The sequence below is a fragment of the Scyliorhinus torazame genome, chromosome 21 (assembly GCF_047496885.1).
Source record: "Scyliorhinus torazame isolate Kashiwa2021f chromosome 21, sScyTor2.1, whole genome shotgun sequence".
In the NCBI taxonomy this organism is placed as follows: domain Eukaryota; kingdom Metazoa; phylum Chordata; class Chondrichthyes; order Carcharhiniformes; family Scyliorhinidae; genus Scyliorhinus; species Scyliorhinus torazame.
In genome coordinates, this window is record NC_092727.1 from 117,930,505 (window position 1) to 117,947,939 (window position 17,435).

At 47.5% G+C, this 17,435-nt stretch overlaps 1 long non-coding RNA gene across 2 annotated transcripts in view; it reads left to right on the forward strand.

Moving 5' to 3' along the window:
- Positions 1–17,074, forward strand: part of LOC140398035 (uncharacterized) — a 117,751-nt gene extending 100,677 nt beyond the window's left edge. For both annotated transcript variants that reach the window (XR_011937397.1, XR_011937396.1), the window contains exon 3: positions 16,468–17,074. This is a non-coding gene — a long non-coding RNA (uncharacterized lncRNA). The remainder of the gene's footprint in view (positions 1–16,467) is intronic.
- The last annotated feature ends 361 nt before the right edge of the window (positions 17,075–17,435 follow it).

Sequence of the window (17,435 nt, forward strand, 5' to 3'; positions counted from 1 at the left end):
TTACCCCAGTGGGCATCTTTGTTGAATGGACTATTTGGGGGAAGTGGAACATTTTATTAACTTCACTTTTGTCTTTCAGGTGGCCATCCCAGGATTTTGGTATTGGGGGCTGTCACATTATTTCATATTTGTGCTTTCCTGGCAGGTCTACAACATGAAAAAGCATGGAATGAGAAAAGGCCATTCATCCATTAAGGCTTGTTATTATTAGTATTATCCTTTCATGGACTATGTACAATTTATTCAGATTTCTGCTAGTAGTTAATAGGTTCTATTTGATGCATGTTAGGGCAGCACGGTAGCGCAGTGGTTAGCACTGTGGCTTCACAGCTCCAGGGTCCCAGGTTTGATTCCCGGTTTGGGTCACTGTCTGTGCGGAGTTTGCACGTACTCCCCGCATCTGCGTGGGTTTCCTCCGGGTGCTCCGGATTCCTCCCACATGTCCCGAAAGACGTGCAGGTTAGGTAATTTGGACATTCTGAATTCTCCCTCAGTGTTCCCGAACAGGTGTCGACTAGGGGCTTTTCACAGTAACGTCATTGCAGTGTTGATGTAAGCCTACCTACGACAATAAAGATGATAATAAAAAATATCCAGTAGTTGAAGGTACCAAGGTGAACCTTGCAGAGTGGGGGTTCAGCCACCCTCCGGGGTTGGGGGGGGCTGCTGTGTGACGGGTGTGTGGGACGGAGTTGGTGCCCACTCACCATGGCCGCCCTGAGGAGGTCGTGCAATTTTCTTTTTATAAATTCAGAGTGCCCAATTCATTTTTTTCCAATTAAGTGGCAATTTAGCGTGGCCAATCCACCTAACCTGCACATCTTTGGGTTGTGGGGGTGACACCCACGCAAACACGGGGAGAATGTGCAAACTCCACACGGACAGTGACCCAGAGCCGGGATCGAACCTGGTACCTTGGCACCGTGAGGCAGCAGTGCTAACCACTGTGCCACCGTGCTGCCCTTTCGTGCAGTTTTTTACGGGATTGCTGGCCGGTCCGGACGGCTACTCCCTAACCGGTTGCAGGATTGGTGAGGGGGCACAGATCCTCCACACTTCGCCTCAAAAAAGGTAAATCCAGCCCTTAGTCTCAGAAACTGAGAATCCCACCTGACACCTCTGGCAACGCAGCAAAAGATACCACGCTGGAGGAACAGCCTAGAGTTTGTGCGCGAGTCTCTGCAGTGGGGTTTGAACCTTGTCACTCCGAGAGAGAGTGTTTGCACTGCACCTCGCCTTGTACCTTTACATCATTAAGCCACAAAAGTGTAATCTCCAAAACTGTGCAAGGAGAACATATGAAACATCTGTTGCAGCCTGCTTTTTTTTGTGTGGTGGAGATAAAATTGCTTAAAGTGTTAATGTTTGAGGCAGTGTGACTTTACGTATCATTGTCTCTCTGGATACATCTGAGATCATCCTACGTAATTTTTGGATTAATTTCTGTTATTGAACACTTTTTAATGCAGAATCTGACATGTTAAGTGCCAGATTTCCTGCTGTTCAATGAGATAAATGTATAACATTGATGGTTTTCTGAGAAACATTTACGTTTTCTGTGAACTGACAGTGTAAATAAAAACATTACTCAAGCAGCAATCAAGTACTTGAGCGTTAAAAAAATCTGTTGTCCAATAGCAGTTATGTCTTGTGTGAAACTTGCTATGGTCAGCATTCTGTATCCATCCAAATGTTCCCCATATATATGCGTGAAAGATTCACCCGTCTATAGCGCTTTACGCCAGACAGCTTCCTGTAATGTTCTTAATTATATTCAGACTGTTGTGTTATGTACTCTGGGATAACATAGGCTGCAACTGGATGCAGCTTTAACCAAAAGATACTCCAGACCTTGAAGTTAGTTCAATCTGATTTATTGAACCAGTAGCACAGTTTGCACAGTTCTTTATGAGTTCAACTCTCTGCTAACCTAAGTGTGGTTACTCTGTCTGACTGAACCAGACTAGCTCTTAGCCACGTGCTGGAGGTGTGATACTGTACATACACCCTGACTCACTCTGTAGATGTTCATCAGTGGAAAGAGGCGGAGTGTGAGTGCCTCGTGCCTTTTATAGTGAGATACGACCCCTGAGTGTCCTGCCTGCTCATTGGTCATGTCCTGTTCTCTGTGTTCATTAGCTGCCTGTCTGTATATCTGCATGTCTGCATATCATGACATCTCCCATTTAAAAAAATGTTTTGTTGGCATATGGGAACGTACTTACATGTGGTGGCAGATATTAACATATTTACACGCGGTGGCATATGTGAACGTATTTACATATGAAGACAGCTGTCTAATGTGAGAAAACAGAACATATCAAACAAACAAAATGTTCATAAGTCCAGTCTCTGGGGCTTGCGTCTGATCCTTGTCGACCGCCGGAGAGGTGGTGGTGGGGACGACGGCGCCTTGACAGGCGGGATGGAAGCCTGACTGGTGGCCTCGTAGTTCGAGGTATCAGGAGGTGGCAAAACAATGGACGGAAACGGAGAAGAAAGCGGTTGCGGGTAGGCAACTTTGCGCAGTTGCGTCTGTTTTGTCGCACAACAGAACCATCAGCCATACATACAACATACGAGCAGGGCGCAGCCTGTTGATCAACGACAGCTGGAGCAGACCAGCCACCATCCGGTATCTTGATCCTGACGGTGTTTGCCGGGGATAACACGGGCAAATCGGTGGCATAAGCATCATAGCCTTGCTTTTGCTGGTTTCGGAGCTGCTGCACCTTCTGCAGCACCGGGAGGTGATCCAGGTTGGGCAAGTGTATGGCTGGAAGTGTCGTCTGCAGGCCCCTGTTCCTCAGGAGTTGAGCCGTCGACATTCCAGTGAACAGTGGGGTCGCCCTGTACGCAAGCAGCGCGAGGTATATGTCAGAAGCAGAATCCGCGGCCTAGCAGATGAGCTGTTTCACAATGTGCACCCCATTTTCAACTTTCCCATTGGACTGGGATAGTGTGGGCTGGAAGTGACATGTTTGAAATGGTATGACTTGGCAAACATAGACCACTCGTGGCTGTTGAAGCACGGGCCATTGTCACTCATGACAGTGAGTGGGATACCATGCCTGGAGAACGTCTTCTTACAGGCCTTGATGACGGTCCGAGATGTGAGGTATGAGAGCTTCACGACTTCAGGGTAGTTGGAGAAATAGTCAATAATCAACATGTAGTCATGACCATTCGCACAAAAGAGGTCAATGCCAACCTTGGACCATGGGGAGGTCTCGATTTCATGCTGCTGGAGCGTCTCCTTGCTCTGCGCTGACAGTAAGCGTTGACAGGTCACACAGTTGAGGACCACGTTCGAGAAGTCCTGGCTAATACCGGGCCAGTAGACAGCCTGCCTGGCTCTGCGACTGCACTTCTCGACGCCCAGGTATCCCTCATGGATTTGGCGGAGCACCAAGCTCTGGAGACTGAGTGGAATGACAATCCGGTCCAGCTTGAGGAGGATACCATCAATCACCGTCAGGTCGTCCTTTACATTGTAAAATTGAGGGCACCGCCTTTTTCTGCCAGCCATTGGCGAGGTGGTGTATGACATGCTGCAAGAGGGGATCTTTGACTGTCTCCTCGCGGATACGAACCACCTTCTCATCAGACGCCGGGAGGGTGCTAGCACACAGCTGCACCTGTGATTCAATCTGCCGGATGATTTCCAGCCGTTCATTAGGCAAGGTGATGGAACGGGACAATGCATCAGCGATGGTGAGCTCCTGGCCAAGCGTGTACACTAAGTCAAAGTCGTACCTTCTGAGTTTGAACCACTGAAACTGAGGCGTCATGTCGTTCAGGTCCTTGTGGATAATGTGGACCAGAGGCCTATGATCCGTCTCGGCAGTGAATGTCGGCAGGCCGTAGACATAGCTGTGAAACTTGAGAATGCCAGTGAGAAGACCCAGGCATTCCTTCTCTATTTGCGCATACCTTATTTCGGTGGGCGTCATGGCCCTCGATGCATAGGCTACCGGTGCCCAGGATGAAGTGTCATCATGTTGAAGCAGCATTGCACCGATGCCATCCTGGCTTGCATCTGTCGAGATCTTCGTCTCCCTGTCTGGGTCAAAAAATGCCAAGACGGGTGCAGTGGTGAGCTTGGCTTTCAGCTCCAACCACTCTGCCTGATGTGCTGCCTTCCACTCAAAGGACTTTTTCACCAGGTTTCGTCGTGCTGTGATGTGTGAGGCCATGTTTGGGATGAACTTGTCCAGAAAATTGACCATGCCCAGGAAGCGCAACACCGCCTTCTTGTCTTCAGGGACCTTCATGGATTCAATGGCCTTGACCTTGTCTGTGTCCAGGCGCACGCCCTGCTGAGAGATCTGGTCACCTAGGAACGTAAGTGTCGACATGCCAAAGCAATATTTGGACCCGTTCAGCTTCAGGCCATTGGCATGGACACGGTGGAATACCTGCTGGAGATGGGGAACATGCCCTTCAGGGGTCGTGGACCATATGATGATGCTGTCCACGTACACACGAACCCCTTCAATGCCCTCCATCATCTGCTCCATGATGCGATGGAAGATCTCCGATGCCGAGACAATGCCAAACGGCATGCGATTATAGCAGTATCTGCCAAACGGTGTGTTGAAGGTGCAGAGCCTTCTGCTGGACTCATCCAGCTGGATTTGCCAAAATCCATGTGATGCATCTAACTTGGTGAAGAAACGTGTGTGTGCCATCTCACTGGAGAGTTCCTCCCGCTTCGGGATGGGGTAGTGTTCACGCATTATATTCTTATTGAGATCCTTGGGATCAATGCAGATGCGCAGGTCTCGCAAAGTCTTTCTAACACATACCAGCGAGCTGACCCAGTCAGTCAGTTCGGTTACCTTGGAAATGGTGCCCTGTTGCTGAAGATCCTTGAGCTGTGCCTTCAGGCGCTCCCTCAGCGGAGCCGGGACCTGGTGTGGTGCGTGGACCACTGGCTTGGCATCAGGTCGTAGCAGAATCTTGTATTGATATGGCAGCGTGCCATCCCGTCGAACACATCCGGATACTGAGCGAGGATGTCGTCAATGCCGGCCTGAAGATCCACATTGGGGGATGTCGCTGTGTAAACCCGCTGCACGAGGTTCAGCTGCTTGCAGGCATGCACGCCAAAGTAGGGATGCCCTGTCTGGCTTGACAATTTCAAAACGTAACCGTGCATGGGTGCTCCTGTTGGAGACGAGTAGATGGCAGGATCCCAGTGCCGTGATGGCATTTCCGTTGTAGTCCAGGAGCCTGCAGGCTGCTGGAAGGACTTTGGGGGGCTTCTTGATGTGTTTAAAATCTGCCTGTGAGAGAAGGTTGGCAGAAGCACCTGTGTCCAGCTTAAACTGGATGGAGCGGTGCTTGACCTGCATCACCGCACGCCATTCGTCCGCAGAATCCACAGCGAGGATGGATTGAATTTGTGATGAGTTGGATGTGGCATATTCACATTTGGTAATGATGCCCACACAGTAGATGGAGTCCAGGCATTCTTCCTCTGGATCCGTTGTGCTGCCAGGATGAAAATCCTGTAATCGCTGTTGCACACTCTGAACGCGCCTTCGTCAGAATTGGGAGCGCTGGCCCCTGACTGGTGGTGCAGACCTGCACAAGGCTGCATAGTGTCCAGGTTTCCCCCAGTTTAAACATCGCCTGCCTCTTGCAGGGCAGTGTTTCTTTAAGTGGGCATTGCCACAGTTCGAGCACGTCATGACGTCAACATTCTGACGGTCCTTGCTTTGTCGCACATGCACAGTGAGGGTGTCGGCCGCTTCGTTATCCCGTTCGCATCGCGCATGCGTGGGGCCTCGGGAAAAGCGCGCGAAATGGGCGCTTTCATCAATGCTGAGGCGCCTCATCCGGGAAATGGTCTGCACACTCTCTGCCTCGTGGGAGGCAAGTTTCTCATTTTCAGCCGATTTGTACTGGGCATAGCGATTTCTGGCGTGCTCATGCACTGTGCATGTTTCAATCACGACAGGCAGGGTCATATGCTTGATTTTCAGTAGTTGCTCTCTCAGAGGATCAGAATTAACTCCAAACACGATTTGGTCTCTGATCATGGAGTCAACAATATCACCGAAGTTGCAGGACAGCGCTAGCAGGCGGTGATTAGTTAAGAAGGAGTTGAAAGATTCATCTTTATCTTGTAGACGCTGTTTAAATATGTAGCGCTCGAAGATTTCATTGGTGTCCACTTCACAGTGACTGTCAAACTTGTCCAGGGTGGTCTGAAACTTTGTCTTGTCCTGGCCTTCGGTGAAGTGAAAAGAGTTGTAGAGTTCGATGGCTTAACCACCCGCTGTTCTGAGGAGAAGCGCGATCTTCCTTGCATCAGACGCACCCACGAGGTCTTAAGCTTCGATGCACAGCAGAAACTTTTGCTTGAATGTCCGCCAGTTGGCACTGAGATTGCCGGAGGTCCTGAGCTGGTGAGGAGCCTGAATCTTCTCCATGGTGCCGGGATACATTCGCTGGACGTCATGGTACGGACTGAGGTAAACCACCTAGATTAAGCAGTCTCCTGGTAGCATGTTGTGTTATGTACTCTGGGATAACACAGACTGCAACTGGATGCAGCTTTAACCAAAAGATACTCCAGACCTTGAAGTTAGTTCAATCTGATTTATTGAACCAGTAGCACAGTTCTTTATGAGTTCGACTCTCTGCTAACCTAAGTGTGGTTACTCTGTCTGACTGAACCAGACTAGCTCTTAGCCATGTGCTGGAGGTGTGATACTGTACGTACACCCTGACTCACTCTGTAGATGTTCATCAGTGGAAAGAGGCGGAGTGTGAGTGCCTCGTGCCTTTTATAGTGAGATACCACCCCTGAGTGTCGTGCCTGCTCATTGGTCATGTCCTGTTCTCTGTGTTCATTAGCTGCCTGTTTGTGCCTGTCAGTGTATCATTATCTGCATGTCTGCATATCATGACACAGACTAACAGAAGATTAGCCATTTCATGCTATGCCTTGTTTAGCTGATTATGCATTAGGCTGTAGGAAACTGGTGACTTGTTCACTGTCACCTCTTCCAACTGCTCTAACACTATCTGTGCTCTGATGTTCTTACATTACAGCAGTGATTATATCATATCATTCCTCGTTATTTCTTCCTTACTCTTGTTCATTCTTCAAGAAACTGTTTTTTTTTTAAACATAATTTTTATTAAAGGTTTTCATAAAATATCAATAACAAAATGAGAAAGAAAAAAGAACCCAACAGGGTTAAGTACAAAACACAATCTAAAAAAGCAACCCCCCCAAACCCCTCCCCCCCGTACCTAAATAATAAATTAACATTAACACCCCGACTTAAGACAACAGGTGTATACACCCCCTCAGACCCTTCCAGTGTAAATAACATAAGCAAAAATAAAGTAAACCCCCCCCCCCCCACCCCCCTTTTCTTCAAGAAGCTTAAGAACCTACACCACTGGTGTAGTTGTTTCATGCAAGATTCCCATTCTTGCGACCCCGATTCGATTCCCGGACGGCGCACACCAATTTTACAGCAAGTCGGTGCAATAGTATTTTCGGGACGGCACGGTAGCACAATGGTTAGCACTGCTGCTTCAGAGCTCCAGGGTCCCAGGTTCGATTCCCGCTTGGGTCACTGTCTGTGCGGAGCCTGCACGTTCTCCCCCTGTCTTCCTCCGGGGGCTCCGGTTTCCTCCCACAAGTCCCGAAAGACGTGCTTGTTAGGGAATTGGACATTCTGAATTCTCCCTGTGTACCCGAACAGGCGCCGGAGTGTGGTGACTAGGGGATTTCCACAATAACTTCATTGCAGTGTTAACGTAAGCCTACTTGTGACAATAATAAAGATTATTATTTTTATTATTATGAGATGCTTGCCCACATTTCATTTGTCTGTGTCAGCTATGTCATCGAATCATAGAAAAGTTACAGCACAGAAGGAGGCCATTCGGCCCATCTCATCCATGCCAGCTAGAGGACACCCAGGTGCGTTTTCTAATCCCAACGTCCTACACCCAGTCCACAGCCCTGTAGTTTACAGCACTTAAAGTGCAGGTCCAGGTACATTTTAAAAGAGTTTAAGGATCTCTGCCTCCACCACCAACTCGGCAGTCAATTCCAGACACCCACCACCTTCTGCGTAAAAAGATTCTTCCTCATGTCCACTCTACACCTTCTACCTTTTATCTTGAAACTACATCCCCTGGTTCTAGAACTCTGCACCAAGGGAAACAATTTTATCCTGTCCACTCTATCTCTTCCCCTCACAATTTTGTACACCTCAATTAAGTTACCCCTCAACCTTCTTTGTTCCAAAGAAAATAACCCCAACCTATCCACTCTCTCCTCATAGCTACACTTTTCTAGCCCTGGCAACATTCTTGTGAACCTCCTCTGCACTCTCTCCAGAGAATAATATCCTTCCTGTAATGTGGCGACCAGAACTGCACACAATACTGCAGTTGTGGCCTCACCAGTGTTTTATACAATTAATAAGACTAATAATGATCCAACATTATATCCTTACTTTTATATTCTATACATCCTGCTATGACTAATATTAGTAAAGAGATAAAGAGTCCACAAAGGATAGGTTAAGTGAATGGGCAAAAGTCCAGACGGCGCGACTGGACCTGTAAAGACTTAATTACCTGCAAAGACCCACATTCAAAGTGATCATCTTGCATCATTGAATTTGTCTATATATGTGTTTGTGGAACCCACCTCTTCATTCACCTGAGGAAGGAGCTGCGCTCCGAAAGCTAGTGATTCGAAACAAACCTGATGAACTTTAACCTTGTGTTGTCAGACTCCTTACTGTGCTCACCCCAGTCCAACGCCGGCATCTCCACATCGGGGAAAAAGGATATAATTGCATTACAAGCAGTTCAGAGACGGTTCAGTTGACTCATTCCAGGGATGAAGGCCTTAGACTACAAAGAAGGGTTACACAGGTTGGGCCTATAGTTTAGAAGGATGAGAGGTGATCTTATGAAACGTATATGATCTTGAGCGGTCTCGTTAGGGTAGATCCTGAGGGGATATTTCCTCTAGTGGGGGAGATCAGTGGACTTGGTTTAAGAATAAGAGGTCCACCGTTTAAGACGGAGATGAGTGAAATTGTTTCTTTCAGAGTTTTGCTAAACTGTGGAATTCACTTCCCAGAAAACTGTGAAGGCTGGCTCATTGAATGTATTCAAGGCTGAGCTAAATAGAAATTTGATGGAAAAAAGTCAAGGGATATGGGGGAGGGGAAGACAGGTTGAGGCCACAATCAGATCAGCCATGATCTTATTGAATGACAGAGTAGGCTCGAAGAGCCGAAGGCCTCCTCTGCTCATAAGACCTAGGTACATTGACCAGTATGCGAGTTTTCATATTGGTCAATGCGTGTCGCCAAGACAATTATGGAGGCTGAGAGGTCGTCACTTCTGATGGTTGGTGGTATATTGCCCAATGGCCCGCTCAGTCAGACAGACAAAGAAAGGACTGATGGCAATCTGCAGGCTCTGGAAAGTGGAGTTGCAGTAAGGTCAAGGTAAACATTCAACTGAGCCATCAAAAGTGTTAGAAACAAATCTTTAATGAGCCTCTTCAGCTTCTCCTGAGAGTGTGGACATCACTAGAGGTGGTAGCAGTGCCGCATCTGATCAACGTGCCTCTACTTGCAGGAAATGGAGGCGTTAGTGCTGCGAGAGTGATGCGCGTATAGTCGCGAGAAATTGGTAACATAAGGCATACATACCTGACCATTCTAAAAATGAGGTGCATATTTCAATTCCTTTCTATTTTGAAAAAAATAGTTCACGGGCTATTTAGTGGGGCAAATAATTTATGAGCAAATAGTTCCCCGTAGCCCAGCGCCAAAACCGGGAACGGCGATTGGGCCATGAAATGGCTTCCGCCAAATTGGGCCGCGTGTGTCATCAGCCAACCCACCCGCGATGCTCTGCCTCCGATGGGCTGAGTTCCCGACGGCACAGGCCACATGTGATCCCAGCGGTCGTGAGTCTGGCGTGCCGGCGTGCAGACAGTGTCCAGCGCCGCCACATTCGGCCAGTATCCGTGCCGCTAGCTAGCTAGGGGGCTTCTGGTAGGGCTGGGGGGAGGGGTGGGGATAGGGTGGGCGGATACACAGTCCAGCACAGCCAGCGCCATTTTCCCGGCAAGGCCACTGGGGGGTGCAGCCGTGGGCGGCTGCAGGTTGTCAGCCCTGTGCACGCGCGGTCCGGGATCCGGCGATTCTCCAGCCGCTTTCAGCCCGATCCGCGGGTGTTTCACGTGGTGCCGGTGTTAGCCCTCACCTGAACCGGTGAGGGTTTCGCGCCGATTCTCCCGTCGTGAAACACCACGGGTCCTTCGTTGGCGCCAGCACAGCCGCAGGAATGGCGAATCCAGCCCCATGTCTTAGCTTAAGAAAATTTGAAAAAATCAAATAGAATTATTTCCATTTTCCCTTTTGGCGTAGTACAAAAGATAGAACGGTGCTTGAAAGGGATTGAAACTTTAATCTGATTCCTCTGATCTCTTGCAGCAGTGTGTAGATGATCCATAACACAAGGGTGATGGTTATATTTTACACTTGGAAAACTGTGCACTGCCTCTTGCAGTATTGGAAATTAAATTGCCTCCCTTAGGATTTCTGTGGATCAAGAACTCTAGCTCTTGGCAGACTAGCCAGAGATATCAAAGCAGGGCAAGTTATTGAAGATTTCTTCCACTCAAAATGAACTAGCCTTGCCTTCAGTATGTGTCTGGTGTTCCCACTCACGGTGGGGGAATTGATTCATTGAGACTTCAGTCGCTCAGCAGAATTTACTTTTTGTGTAGTACATTCACCATAAAGTTTCTGCATCCAGCTGTCCAAATTTTTCACTTTGTTTTTAGGTAGATTGTTAAGTGTTGGGAAGACCGAAACCATTGGACGAGATACGCGATCGGGCAGAGAATCACGCATCAGCCGAAAATCGAGGCTGCTGCCGGATGCCCGACGTAATGCCATGCTCCGGTGCCTTGACAGCGGCGTGAATGCATTCCACGCCGCGCGTACAGTAAACATTGTTGCTATATCATTAATGGGCCCGTCCCAGTATTCTCCGGGGGCCACCGCTGTGCACCGCCTCCACCAGGAGCAATTACCGAAGGCGAGGCTCACTTGTGGTTTTAAAGATTGCCTGCTGAGTGAGAGAGCGGAGGTAGGTCATGTTCTCAGAGGGGCAACTGTGGGCTGTTGCTCCTGCCGCTGGGAAACCCGCGGGCGGGGGGTAGAGGGGGGGGGGGGGGTGCCGCCAGCAGGAAAAGAGAATCCCGTTAGTCGGAGAATTCCGGCCATTAAATCTGAGATAGATAGACTTTTACTGAAAGATGTAAGGCAGGTGGGTCAAGTCAAGGTACCTAATCATCTGAACTTGCAACCAATGATACTCTGTAAAGATCAGCGATGATCTCATGCAACGGCAGAACAGACTTCAGCGGCGGATTGGCCTTCTCTTTTTCCTATTTTCTTTCGAGGGGTAACAACGCGGAGGTGGACCTTTCATCGGAGCAGGAAACATTTCAACAGTTTTAAACACCACAAGCATTCAAAGGAAGAGGTCGGAGGAGGAAAGAATAGAAGGAAAGATCTGTGATCGGGAGGAAGGCAGAAGTGATTAAATGACTAAAGGGATAATTGAGCAAGTCAAGAAGGTTTGATGATGGGGCCGGTAATGAAACAAAAGATGTGTCTGGAGGAGCTGAAAGTGACAAAACAGAACCATTAACTGCACGTGCTGCCTGATATAAACGGGATCAGTGGTTAGAATTTGAAATAATTCAACTCAATGCCAAGTTTGGAAAGTCCATTGGCTGCACCTGAAAACCAATGACATCATAGTAATCTTTTTATTGTTACAAGTAAACTTACATTAACACTGCAATGAAGTTACTGTGAAAATCCCCACGTCACCACACTCCGGCGCCTGTTCAGGTACGCAGAGGGAGAATTCAGAATCTCTAATTCACCTAACAAGCACGTCTTTCAGGACTGGTGGGAGAAAACTGGAGCACCCGGAGGAAACCCACACAGACACGGGGAGAATGTGCACAGACAGTGACCCAAGCCGGGAATCGAAACTTGGACCCTGGCGCTGTGAAGCAACAGTGCTAACCACTGTGCTACGGTGCAAGATTAAAGAGCTTTCCACAAGTAGAACACATTACACTCATCTCTCTTCCTGTCAATCTCATTGCAAGAATTGCTTTCGATGTAACAGTCTTTAGTTTGTACAAGTCTTTAATCTTGCTTTCTGTCGTTCAGTAAATAGAATATGACTCTTGCAAACAACCATTAGTTTAAAATAAATTACCCTCAACGAGGACATTTGGGTTTTATGGTTTCAGTTAACATTGAAAAGCCTTTTTCAGGAAGCATCTCATCTCAATCTGAGTTCTGCTTTAAAAGGTTATCTAGCTGTCATCAAATCGAGTCTCAAGAAGTACATAATCTTCATGATTGTGTCATAGATTACAAGTTACTTTAGGATTGCGACTGCAAGTGCATCTGGTAAACAACCACTATTGGGGCTAGTAATGTCTAAGTGTGGTGACTGGTCGGGTCTGGAGTACTGTGCATCATTTTGGTCTCATTTGAGACAAGATATAATTCCGTTTGAACTAGTTCAGAGGAGATGTGCTCGACTCATTCTTGGGGTGAAGGAGGTGTGGCACGTGGCGCAGTGGTTAGCACTTGGACTGCAGCGCTGAGGACCCGGGTTCGAATCCCAGCCCTGGGTTACTGTCCGTGTGGAGTTTGCACATTGTCTGCGTGGGTTTCACCCCCACAACCCAAAGATGTGCAGGCTAGGTGGATAGGGCTTATTTTAAGAAGAAAGATTGAATAGGGTGCACCTATACCCACAGGAGTTAAAACCGATGAGAGGTAATCTTATGGAAACTGATAAGATCCTGAGGGGACTTGATAGGGTGGATACCAGGAAGATGTTACCCCTTGTGGGGAGACTGGGCACATTTAAGAATAAGAGGAAGATGAAGATGAGGATAACTGTTTTTTTCTAGGAGGAGCGTTAGTCTGTGGAGTTCTCTCCCCAGGAACTGGGTCATTGAATATGTTCAATTAGATCAGTTAGATCAAGTTGTGACTGATCAGGAAGTCATAGGCATGGTGTTCCTTATTACCAGGATGGATGTCATAGTGTTCACAAAGACCACAGAAGCTAAGTTCTATAACAAAGCTAACATTTATCACACTACTTATTAAAGCTCGGCCATTTACTCCTATAGCAAGCAATAATCTAGTAATTTATGCTCTATTAACACTAGTCTCTACACTCTATTTATAACTGCACTCTCTAGACCTGCCCTCTGCACTCTCTCCAGCCCTCTCCCAGAAACCCGAGAGTCAGTGCTTTGTATAGCTCTGCATCTAGCTCCATCCAGTGCTCAATTATGATATTCCGTTAACCCTTTATATTCGAGGCATTTTTTATTTTTATAATCTTTATTTTTACAAGTAGGCTTACATGAACACTGCAATGAAATTACTGTGAAAAGCACCTAGTCGCCACATTCCGGCACCTGTTCGGGTACACAGAGGGAGAATTCAGAATTCTCAGCCGGTATGGGAATAGAAGCCGCGCTGCTGGCCTTGTTCTGCATCACAAACCAGCTGTCTAGCCCACTGAGTTCAACCAGCTTCTCTGTTCTACATAATGTCACATCCCCTTTCTTTGAAAAATTGCATTTACACATAACCTGTACAATGTCATATCAAATATCATAATTACAATTACAGAGTGGCAGGTATCATTGGTTACAAGTTCAGATGATTAGGTTGTTTCCTTGCCCTTTTGGACCTTCTTAATACACAGTGTCATGTGAGAGTACCTTTAAGAAATGGGTGCTTAAAAAATGTACCTTTAAGAAATGGGTGTTTATCAGTGATGTCGGAGTGTTGGTGGAGCTGGGCTATCTGTCAGCTTTTTATTTTTGTTTTAGGCTGTTTGCAGCAGGGTGTGTTTTAGTTTCATTTTCAGTGTTTGAGCTGCAGCCAGACCAAGCAGGTGTACTGCTGTTCTCTCTGCCATCAAAAGACTATCTCTTGATCATTTGGTGAATTCAGAATTATAAATGTTCTCAGTAGTGAATGTAAACCTAATGTGCTTCTGTTAAAAGGTATTTATTTTGTCTTCTGGATGTTGTTTGGGAAGTTATTAAGCATTACTTGGTGTTGTATTCCTTGAGGGTTGTATTTGAATTAATGGTTGCTAGGATGTTCACTGTATGTTTTAAAAAGGTTCACTTAAGTTCATAGAATAAACATTGTTTTGCTTTAAAAAATACTTTTCCATTTCTGCTGTCCCACACCTGTAGAGTGAGCCGTGTGCTCCCCATACCACAATCTATTAAGAGGGTCAGGTGAACTCCATGATACACTTTGGGGTTCTCTAAACCCTGGCCCATAACAACAGGAAGTGTCATTAGAATTGTCCCTTGTTTGCTCATTAGTTCTATTTGACAACAAAGCTGTCGGAAAGTCAATATTGCAAAACATGGTGTCCGGTTGTGTTACAGTTAGTTCTGGACCATGCACTGGATTCTTGACTTTTAACAAAGCTCGTCGATTCCTATGAAATATCAGTCCAGATGCAGTTTGTACCACATATGAGCGTGGTACAACCTCATTCAACAGCTTTGCATTTTGCGACCATCCACCATTTGGATTTTGTACCCTTACGACATCTCCTTCTTTCAGTGGAGATAGCTGCTTTGCATGCCTATCATAATATGATTTTGTTTGCATTTCTGTTGTGTCATTTTGTCATGCATCAGCTGTTCATCCAGGTCTGGAACGGTTATGGCTGGTAACGGGGTACGTAGCTTCCTTCCCATCAACATCTGAATGCGCGACTGACGCCAAAGGAGTAGCTCTGTGGCTTAACGGTGCGAATGAAAAATCCTTTTGATCATCAAACACCTTTTTGAACAGTTGTTTTACTGTTCCGACTCCTTTCTCGGCTTTCCCATTTGATTGGGGGTGTAACGGATTGGATGTGACGTGCTGGAAGTTGTAGCCTTCTGCAAATGACAACCATTCCTAACTACTGAAACAGGGTAATTCATTATCCATCATGACTTTTAGGGTTTGCCATGTCGAGCAAATACAGACTTCGCAGCTCTTATGACTGAGTGAGCAGTCAAATCTGACAACGTTGTGACTTCAGGATAATTGGAATAGTAATCTATGATTATCAGCTCATCATTTCCTCTGAAATAGAACAAGTACATCCCAACCTTTGACCATGGGTTAGTGACAATTTCACTTGGTGCAAATGTTTCTTTACGCTGGGATGATTGATGTGTTTAACAGACACTACGGGCGACATTCTCCGACCCCCCGCCGGGTCGGAGAATCACCGGGGGCTGGCGTGAATCCCGCCCCTGCCAGTTGCCGAAGTCTCCGGCACCAGAGATTCGGAGGGGGCGGGAATCGGGCCGCGCCGGTTGGTGCCCCCCCCCCCCCCCCCCCCCCCCCCCCGCGATTCTCCGGCCCGGGTGGGCCGAAGTCTCGCCGATAAATTGCCTGTCCCGCCGGCGTAAATTAAATCACCTACCTTACCGGCGGGACAAGGCGGCGTGGGCGGGCTCCGGGGTCCTGGGGGGGGAGCGGGGTGATCTGGCCCCGGGGGATGCCCCCACGGTGGCCTGGCCCGCGATCGGGGCCCACCGATCCGCGGGCGGGCCTGTGCCGTGGGGGCACTCTTTCCCTTCCGCCTCCGCCACGGTCTCCACCATGGCGGAGGCGGAAGAGACTCCCTCCACTGCGCATGCGTGGGAAACTGTCAGCGGCCGCTGACGCTCCCGCGCATGCGCCGCCCCGAGATGTAATTTCCGCGCCAGCTGGCGGGGCACCAAAGGCCGTTTCCGCCAGCTGGCAGGGCGGAAATTCCTCCGGCGTCGGCCTAGCCCCTCAATGTTGGGGCTCGGCCCCCAAAGATGCGGAGCATTCCGCACCTTTGGGGTGGCGCCATGCCCGTCTGATTGGCGCCGTTTTGGGCGCCAGTCGGCGGACATTGCGCCGTTTCGGGAGAATTTCGCCCGTATACAATCTTGAACATAGTTGTCAACATCTTTATTTAAAAAAAAAAAATTTAGAGTACCTAATTCATTTTTTCCAATTAAGGGGCAATTTAGCATGGCCAGTCCACCTACCCTGCACATCTTTGAGTTGTGGGGATGAAACCCACGCAGACACGGGGAGAATGTGCAAACTCCACAGTGACCTAGAGCCAGGATTGAACCTGGGACCTCGGCGGCGTGAGGCAGCAGTGTTAAACATTGCACCACCATGCCCTGTTGTCAACATCTTTATTAATGCCTGGCCAATATACTGATTGCCTGGCACTTCTTTAACATTTCTCTATCCCTCGATGCCCTTCATGCGTCTCTTCTAAAATACTTCTTCATAGGCAGGACGATATGACAATTCTGTCTCCTTTCAACAGGAATCCATTGACAACAGTCAGGTCATCCTTGACACTTCTAAAACTGTTGCAGCTGCCATTAGGACATCCTTCTCTCAGATGTTGGATCACCCGCTGAAGTATTCAGACTCGTCCCGAATTGAGCTTAGTTTTGCATCAGACTCTGGTCACATGTTTGCGGTAAATATGGCTTTTGATTCCACATTGAGTGTGACTTCTGAAGCTTTCTCGTCATTGTAACTCGTAGCTCTCGACAATGCATCTGCTACAACAAGTTTTTTGCCGTCAGCTTCATGCCGAGATGTGTTGGAAATCTGATTTCATTGCACCAAATTTAATTGAATGCATGCATCTACACCAATTCATGATGATTTCGTAGCATCGGCAATTTCAAATTCTAATCGTATGCAGATGTTACACTTCTGTACTGTGAGGCAGCAGGAACCTTCTGTTGCAATTGCGTTCCCGTTGTTGTCTGTCAGCCGACATTTGGACTTCCGACTCTTTAAAAACTTATTTACAAGTTTCAGTGCCTGTTCAGATGTGCCTGTTATCAAGACTGCATGTGCACCTATATTCAGCTTAAATTGAACATCAACACCCATTAACATTAAGTGTGACAGTCCAATCTTGTATTAGATCTGAGAGTTGAAGTGTTGTGTTATTTTGAGTGTCCAGTTTATTAACCCTTGTAATTGCTTCTCCCATGAAGGTAACTTGCAGAGTATACTTAGAGGAATCGGAATTTGAAGTTAAAAAAACTTCATTAATTTCCTTCATTTTTACACTCTATACTTTTTTATGTCTATTCTACGATTTTTTAGAGTTGTTTGCCTGCATCGCTGATGAAAAACGGCATTGGGAGGCAAACTGATTGAGTTTACTGCATCGCAAACTTTTTTTTTCTTTTGCAGGACAATTGTTTCTATAATAGGCGATGCCACAGCGTGTGCACGGCAACACTCTGCTTGCGTCACTTTCAAAATGGC